Below are 9,256 nucleotides of genomic sequence, written 5' to 3' on the forward strand. Positions count from 1 at the left end.
TCCCGGTGATTCGGAGCCCATGTAGGGAGCTTGTCCTTCCATTTTATCCCTCACACAGATACAACGAGTGGAGAATTGAATATTCAAGATTTTCCAAAGGCTCAAGTACCTTCAAGAGCAAAATAGGGTAAAACACGAACTTTACAGAACACTGCAGGGCATTTACACATTCTTACGAGTACAAACTTCATTAATGAAGTATATATGTAGGTACTACAGGGTAGCCACAGGTCCTACTCAGCGTTTTATAAGGCTTAGTAGCCATTTAAGGTTACTATTTTACCTTACAGGGTGGGAAATGGGCATTCACCAGTTAAAACAGGGTGTAGGCCTGGACAATTCAGATTCAAAGATTGAGTTGCAGAATTTTCTATCCTAAACTTGTTATAGCGTGCTATAGCTCATCTCGAAGAGGGCATTCTTAGCTTTGATTTGAACTAAAGAAATTTGGAATCGGAGTTTTCTAGCCCAAGTTATAGTCATTTTTATGACAGGGTACTGCAGGACTGCACTATTATGGTAGGGCATAAAGGTAAAAATAAGATCTAGGATGATTATGCTCAAAAAATCAGACATTCTGTGTTGGAGAATACACCCCAAGAGAGCCTTGAAGAGCCTCAAAAACTTGGAGAAATAATTGCACTTAATAATACATTGTGTGTACATAAACAAAGGCATAAACAATGTCATGAGGACCTATTACTAAGAGTGGAACAGATGGTTTTATCTACTAATCAAACGAAGTCTTCTATTGAAAAATTAGTAGATTCAACGACTCAAAAAAAGGCATCTATTGACAAATTAGTGGAATCCAATGCTCAAATAATGGCTCAATTCTCCCATGGATGCAAATGTAAATGCAAATGGGATCTAAAGAAGCAACGGAGAAAGCTTATTCAAATAGTGAGCCCTCAGTCCCACGTGAGCCACCTAACTTATCCTGCCTCGGGGAAGTTACTATATATATATCCTCTACATCACGTGCATTCAAGGACTATTTATAAATATCCTTATCTATGAATTTTTTATGAATAAAACATAACCCTTTTTTATTCAATTTGTAAATAACCCCTTTATATTACACCCTTCTATATATAAAAAGTGTATAATAATGGTATTTTAAAAATACCTTATTTTGAACTCACATGATACACACATATATTCGTGAGTAACTTACCTGAGAATCCTACCCTCTGAAACCCATGATGGCTGAAACTTTACAGGCCCACATTCTAGATAACAAATCACTAACTACATTGTCTTTTCCCCGCGTATGTGTAATGTCAAAGTCATAGTTCTGCAATGTAGCTACCCATCTACATTGTTTGGGGGTAAGATTAGATTGAGAGAGGAAATACTTGAGGACCCTATGGTCTCTCTTGACCCTAAATCTGCTGCCATACAAGTAGTGGTGCCATTTCGTAATGGTATGAAGGATGGCCAGCATCTCTTGGTCATATACATTCATGATCATCTCATTTTCAGCGGCTCTCAAATGCTATAATCCCATGCTCCTGTAACAATACAACACCTATGCCTCTGCCATTAGCATCACACTGAATGGTGAATTCTTTTGAAAAATCTAGGCAAACCAAGATGGCAGTTGAGGTAAGCAATTCCTTGAGCAAATTAAAGCTCTTATCAGTTATGGCATCCCAGAAAAATACATGTTTCTTAAGCCTATCAGCCAATGGAGCTGCAATAGTGGCATAATGCCTAATGAATCTGCGATATAATAATGAGAGACCAAGAAATCCTCTAAGTGAAGTAGTATTTGCAAGTGTGGGCCAGTCTTTTATACACAGCACTTTCTTAGAATCAGCCCTAATTCCATCTTCACTAACAATGTGCCCCAAGTATTCCACTTCTGTCTGCATGAAAGAACATTTTGTCTCCTTGGCAAAGAGTCTATGCTACCTCAATACATCAAACACGTGCCTCATATGCCAAAGGTGATCCTTCAGTGATCTACTATAGATGAGGATGTCATCAAAGAAGACTAATACAAATCTGAAAAGAAAGGGCTAAAGTATTTTGTTCATTAAGCTCTCAAAGGTGGCTGGTGCATTAGTTAACCCAAAAGGCATAACCAAGAAATGATAAAGCGCTCAATCAGTCCAAAATGTTGTTTTGACCTCATCCCCTACCCTCAAGCAGATTTGGTGATAGCATAACCTCAAATCTATCTTCGTAAAGTACTTAAGCCCCTTGAGCTCATCTAGCAAGTCATCTATGTGTGGAATGGGGTACCTATTCTTCACAGTGATCTTATTAAAATCCATGTCGTCTATGCACATCCTGAAAGATCCATCCTTCTTTTTGACCAATAACATAGGGGAAGCATATGGTGAAGAACTAGGCTCAATAAATCCAATGTCCAGTAATTCTTTGACTTGTTTGGCAACTTCTTCTCTTTCACACCTAGACAATCTATAGGGTGGCTTGTTCACAGGCTTTGACTGAGGCTCCAGATCTATGGGATGATCAACCACCCTATTAGGGGGTAGTGTTGTAGATACTTGGAAGAGGTCCTTGTACTCTTCTAAAAGAGCTCTCAATGCTGATTTCTTTACTGTTTTAGTGGATTGATCTGAATTTTATTTATTTAATTACAATACAAAGATTTGGGACCGTCTCTTGAACTCTTTCTTGAGTTGTTTGTTCGTAATGAGCTAAAATTCACTGTTATTTTGAAATCCTACGTGAATGAGTTGTCCTGCACTGAAAAAATCCATATACAACAAGGAAAAATCCATGGTTATAGTGCCCAAAGTTTTTAGCCAATCACAACCCAAGACAACATCTATAGGCCCCATTTCCAATGAAATCAAATCCATTTGCTGTCCAAAATTTTTAGCAAGCTGAATATGAATAGCAGGGCATACTTGAGTGTTAATTTCTTCATCCCCATTTGCAACCTGTGCCTTCAATGGCTATTGTGAATTAGTGGGAAAACACTTCACCCTCTCCATGACTACTCTATTAATGAAACTATGAGTGCTACCATTGTCTACAAGTATAAACACATCCTTCCCATGATTTTTACCATTAATACGCAATGTATTAGGGCTTCTAGATCCTATCCAAGCATCCATAGATATGGTATACACAGTGGCAGTATGTATTTCAGCATGTGGTTCATTCTTTCCACCCATATCCCATGATACACAACCATTGGGGTCAAAAGGAAAAGAGTCAGCACGGTCAAAGAACTCTTCATCAGCATCATCCATTTCAACAATCATCATAAAAGCATGTGCATCCTCAAGGTCCTCCTTTGAGTCCTCAAATACCAACATGATGTGAACCCATGCCTTAGCATTTCTAAAAGTACATTTTGAGGCATGATCAGTTGTATACTTCTCACCTCTCTTGAAACAAAGCCCTTTTCCCTTTCTTTCTTTATACAAATCCATGGGAATGGACTTTGGATTGCCAAAGGCTAAAGCATTTTTATTATTGCTATCTGCTTGTCTATTATCCATTGTTGGACTGCTTGCTGTCCTGAAATCTCTTTGTCGTCTTGAGGCATTAAAAGTGGGATATGTGGGGGATCTTAGGAGTGTTGAATGGCATGTTACCACCACCATAACTTGCCCCAAATTGTCCTAGCCTTACATCACATCTTTGCTCCCCAAAATGTGACTGTATAGGTCCTCTTTGCTGCCCAAGTACTGGTTGAGATGCCCCTCTTTGATGTCCATGTTGAAATGAAGCATCCCGATGATACTTATGACAGTACCTCTCAGCCAACTCAATAGCTTTGAAATAATCCGATGGATTTTGAGCTAAAACATCAGTTGAGAGTTGGGGATCTAGCCATACACATCTGTAACTTGGTATCATCACTAATCGACTCAACATACATGGTAAGGTTGAGGAACTGATTTGTGTATTCTCTAACAGCAAGATCACGTTGTTCAAGGCCATACCATTGGCAGGCAAGCTTTTTTTTCTGCATCGGTGAGACAAATACTTGCACCATAAGTGCCTTGAATGCTTCCCACAAGTCTACTTGCTAATTCTCTTGTTTAATGTATCTCCACCATGTATGTGCAAATCCTTCCAAGTGGATGGTTGCAAAATGGATCTTTTGGTCATCACTAGGAGGCAAGATGTTAAAATAATCCTCAAGCTTGGAAAGCCACTTTTCGAGTTTAGCTGGAGATGACGATTGACCATTGAATTTTGAGAACATAATTTTATCTCTTAGCTCTCTTTCATGATTAGGTGGCTGTCCCATATATCCAAACTGAGGCTGATCCATGTGGCTACCCAAAATGATCCATTGTTAGAGTAATTTCTGCCAAATGATGGTTGAACTTGCATAGATGGCATGGGCCCTTGTGATGGATGGAAATTACCCCTCATTGCATTTTTCATGGGCTCCTCTTGCCTATGTGAATGCTCTCCCTGTTCAAAAGTGTTGTTAGGGATGCCCACTCTCTCCAAAATACTTTGGGAGTTCATATTTGTTGCATTCATTGATGGGTCAATCACTCTTTTAGCATGCATACACGACCTATCCTCATGTTCCTTCCCTTTCATTTGGAATTCCTTCCACTTAGTGAGTTGGGCAGCAAGGGTATCCATAGTGGTCTTCATATAACAAATGCCTTCCATCAATTCTCTATGCCTCTCAGCATGCCTTGTCTCATGTGAACTGAGAGTGTTAGTGAGTGTACTGAGGCTCTCCATGTCATGAGAGTAATATTCATCTTCCACCTCAGGGTTAGTTTCAGCCCATTGTTGGAGGTCATCATTTGCCTTAGTTTTTCCCCAGTTCCCTGCCATGGCTAAGTGCAGTCTTGTTAGACCCTTGCTCATTGTTTTTCTCGTAACTTGAGCTAGGGAGCTCTAATTTACCCATTTTTTTGGTTCAAATCAAAGCTAAGGATCCTCTCTTCAAATAGTGCACAAGCACGCTACTATAGGTTTAGTACAGAAAATTTTGTAACAGCAAATCTGTAGCTATTTTGTGTAGTCCCGCACTCTGTTTGAGAGTAGTAGCGGATTGTTTTGGCCTGAAAGGGATGGGTAGTGCCCAACTAAAGTGCCAAACTGATAGGGGGGGTTACTAAGGTTTGCAAACACTCTTTGGGACCTGCTCTTCAGTGTTGGTACTCACTCTTTACCCCTGTAACTAATTGAAAATGTCTAAAGCACCCTGTAGGAATTCAAGAGAGCTGAAATATGGTCCCCCGTCTATTGTGTGTTTGAAACTACTTCTCCCATGGTACCATACATCGCTTCAGTATACATACACATGGTCTACACCTTAACATCACTGCTGAGCATGAAAAGGAGCATTCCCATGACCGTGTCACTCACATATGAGCATCATACACGCACAATTTGTTGCATTCACTAACATAACTGCATGCATGACTGCATGTGTATCTAAAGATACATTTTAGCATTGATTCTCAATCATACATCATTGTAAGTATATTAGTGGTACATCAATATGCCATATACATTAGTGGCATAATCCCAAGTACATCAATGTGCTATAGACATCAATGGCATCATCATGGCATGCCAATTCTCACTGTCCCCAAAATATCTTTGCACCTGCAAACAAGTTTGGGCTTTGGATCACCGGGAGGTGGGAAAATTGCCCATCGGGCCAGGTTGTGCACCCCTTTAGGGTCATAATCAGAAGGGGGCTTTAGGGTTCTGTCTTGCTTTCGATTCGCCTAGAATGTATACATGGCAAACATTTGGTTTAATTAAACAATCAGCATGCTATGCATGGGAGCTTGGAAGTAATTCTTCTCATGAAGTGCATGGATTTGAATTGGGAATAGGGGAAGGGATTATGTGTTGAGATATTAGCAATCACACCTAATGTAGCCTCTTTGTATGAGGTAGATTTGGATGAAGACTTGCAGGTTGTAGGAATCCCATATGCACAGAAAGGGAAAACTGTACCCATCCAACAACTATAAAGCATTGTACTTGACTACCACTTTTGATAGATGAATGAATACATGATGATGCTTTTCTTTATCAGTTAGTTTCAGTCTTGTACTTGTCAGTCCTACACAAGATTGTGTTTGTGAGTCCAAGATTCCATCTTGGAACCTAATTTACTCGTGTAACAGTTGTGGTCGTCAGTCAATGTCATCATGAGTTTAGTCTATGCTTACAAGCCACCATAGTCATGCTCTAGATCCCGCGTATTTTAACATGTGTATCAGAGCTTAGCTGAGCATGGCCCCAACTCTCCTTTCACTCCTCTCAGCTCCTTTCCATCTCTGTTGTAATATTCCCATGCAATAAAAGTTAGTTGGTTAGTTCAAAAGTTAGTTATTCAATTAATAAGTTAGTAAGGTTACTAACTAAAGAAAAAAATTAACTAGCATTAATAAATAACTAAAATAAATAAATAAATAAATAAAACCGAGAGTTGTAACTCAGTATTTCTTATGAATTAACAAGGTCCGTAGCCACCCTTCATGGAAGTTATAACGTAAACAAGATATATGAGCTATATTAATCACTAATGTTAATATGTGTAATAAGGATGGTCTAAGAATATTAAACTTTTGGACAAGACTAGAATATTTTAGATATTTTAGAGATTATCCTAATTTTTTTAAAAAAAAGAGATATGGAGATTTCTAGAACTAGATGTCATTTAAAAGAAAAAAAACAAGTGATGTGTTAGTTAGTTTGAAGATTTTATAAAAAGAAAAATAAAGAAAAGTGACCGGCGAAATCGTGCGCGCCGCGATTGCAGTTTACAGGCAGTAGACAGCACTTTGAACAGAGAAAAGAAGGAGGAGTGAGCTGAGAGCTTTCTAACCAAGCGTCTTCGGGTTTTACCCCCCTTTCGAAGCCAATGGAACCATCAGATTTATGATCTGAACATCAGATCACTGATCTTTCCAAGATCCCCCTCCACAAAGAGCTCCACTTCTCAACCACAAGCCCTCTTCTCCAATTCACTATAAATAAGAGGCATGGGGGGCACTTAGGGGGACATAAGGAGACCCGGAGAGGCTGCGAGAGAGAAGAAGAGAGAAAGAAGAATACTCCTTCAAGAGGCTGCGAGAAGCTAGAGCGAGAGAGAGAGAGAGAGAGAGAGAGAGAGAGAGAGAGAGAGAGAGAGAGGAAGAGGAAGAGAGTTAGCTCAAATTCCTTGTCTCGATCTTTAACTAAGACATATCCTCTTACCCTCTCTCATCTAAAATCTATCCCACCTTCCCTATCTCTCAAACCACTCCTGGACGATGGCTCCAAAGCGAGGAAGTGGAAAAACCATGGAGATCAATGCAACTGGTCAAGCAATGGGTATTGCCAATGATATGGGAGTGCCCGAGGTTGCGGGAGTTGCCACTACCAATGGAACAATGAGTGTGGCTAATGCAAGCGCGAGTAAAGATGAGGTTCCTAATATCATCATGCTGCCAAACCAAGTTATTCATTACTAGATTATTATTTTGCAATATAAGATAATAGCTTCCATATTCTTCACTTATACATTAAATTGATAACTCATCTAGAAAACATATTAGTACAAGCATAAAACGATTAATCACTATGATTTGTAGCTAAAATAGTTGAGATCCTAAGGCACAGAATCAAGATAGAATTAATTGCCAAAGGTTATTGTACATATGTCTTTAAGCGCATTCAATATAGTTATGATGAAATGCAACGAGGTTAAGAGTTGATTAGTGATGTTTATAGAAATTGATTGTCTATTTAGGAATCCTATAGGTCATCTCGTTGAGTTATTGACACAATATATTTCCTTAAGGGATTTTACTTATGTTGGATAAGTGAATCCAAATGGAAAACTCGTGCCTTGCTTAACATGTTATAAGAGGTGTACTCAACACTTCTTTATGGGGAGAAGAATCCTCATTAGAATGTAAGGTTACTTAGGATAAGGTCTACCTTGGCTATGTGAAGCTGTGATTTACATGTTAGGATGATTGTCATTGCATTATATATTTGAAAGAACTGTTTGTGTTTGCTAGAATCTAGATTTTTTATTGAAATTATTGTTAAATAGAATAAAAGGAAGGATCGCGCTAGGCTACCCCCAAGCTAGTGGTGAGACCCTACTCCAAGGGGGTCATGATTATTGCTACCGGCTCCGTAGGCGAAAGGTGTGTCAGTAGGGATAGTCTTGGGCAGTAGGAATTGTAGGTGCCAGAGGGGGCTCTGGCTGTAAATCCTGCATTGTTCCAAGAATCTGATGAGCCCCTCGTGACCCAGGATGGAATCCTGGAACCCTAAATACTAGTTATGAGGGTGGAATCTTGGTGGACAGAATATCCTTATGGAATTCTATGTATCTTTTGCTGGGACGGAATGATGGAAATTGTAATAAACTTCCAATATAATAAAGAAGTTTGCTTTACTATTCGAATTGTATGCGTGTTAGTGAGATAAATTATGTGAAGGAACATGTGACTTAATGGACTTATTAAGAAAGCTGGTTGTATATGTTCCAATAAATGTGTTGTAGGTAATTAAAAAACTAAAGATGACCCATCATCAGAGGAAAGCGGGTGGGCGTAACCCCCGACGGGTCCGTCCAATGGTAGGGTGGTCCCGGTTAGCTGTGAGCTTTTCTACATCAGAAATAGAAATAGGAAGATGATAAATTGACCAAGTAGTCATTAGGTAGAACCGACTTGCATTGTTTTAGGGGGCTGGAATGGGATTTTGCCTTATGGACAGGAGGGTTGACGTACCGCACTCCCCTCCATCTCCCATTCTCTTTGAACCAAGTGCAATGGCAAGTCCGCTTTAGATCGAGTAATCCTCTAAAAAGTGGAACTCGAAATTACTGACGCTAGTTGGCTGCTAGGAGACCCATCCGATTTTAGGAACCCAAATCTTCAGGTCGATCCTAGTGGGTTTGGCCGGAACTCTCCCGTTGCGAAGTAGACTCGGTAGGGCCTAAGTGACAAACACGTGATGTTCCAAGGGAGCACCATGTGGCATCATTTATGGGAAAACCTGCTGATGGATTATTAAAAGTGGATTGAGACTAGGGGACACCTCACAGTTGGTATCAGAGCGCACGTTAGTATAGATTACGACGTAAGCTTAAGAAAAAGATATATATTTTTTAAGCATAGCCTAGGACATGTTTTCTTCTCTTTATTAATGTATGTTTTTGAATTATGGCAGAGTAACGAATCTTGGAAGCGATTCTTGATCTTTCAAGTAATGTTTATGTCAGCTATGCATTCATCCAGTTTTTCCTGGAGAATTCAGATGATGCGGGTAC

This window comes from Lygodium microphyllum, chromosome 26, assembly GCF_053477565.2.
Source record: "Lygodium microphyllum isolate KBCC chromosome 26, Lygodium_microphyllum_v1.1.10, whole genome shotgun sequence".
Classification (NCBI taxonomy): domain Eukaryota; kingdom Viridiplantae; phylum Streptophyta; class Polypodiopsida; order Schizaeales; family Lygodiaceae; genus Lygodium; species Lygodium microphyllum.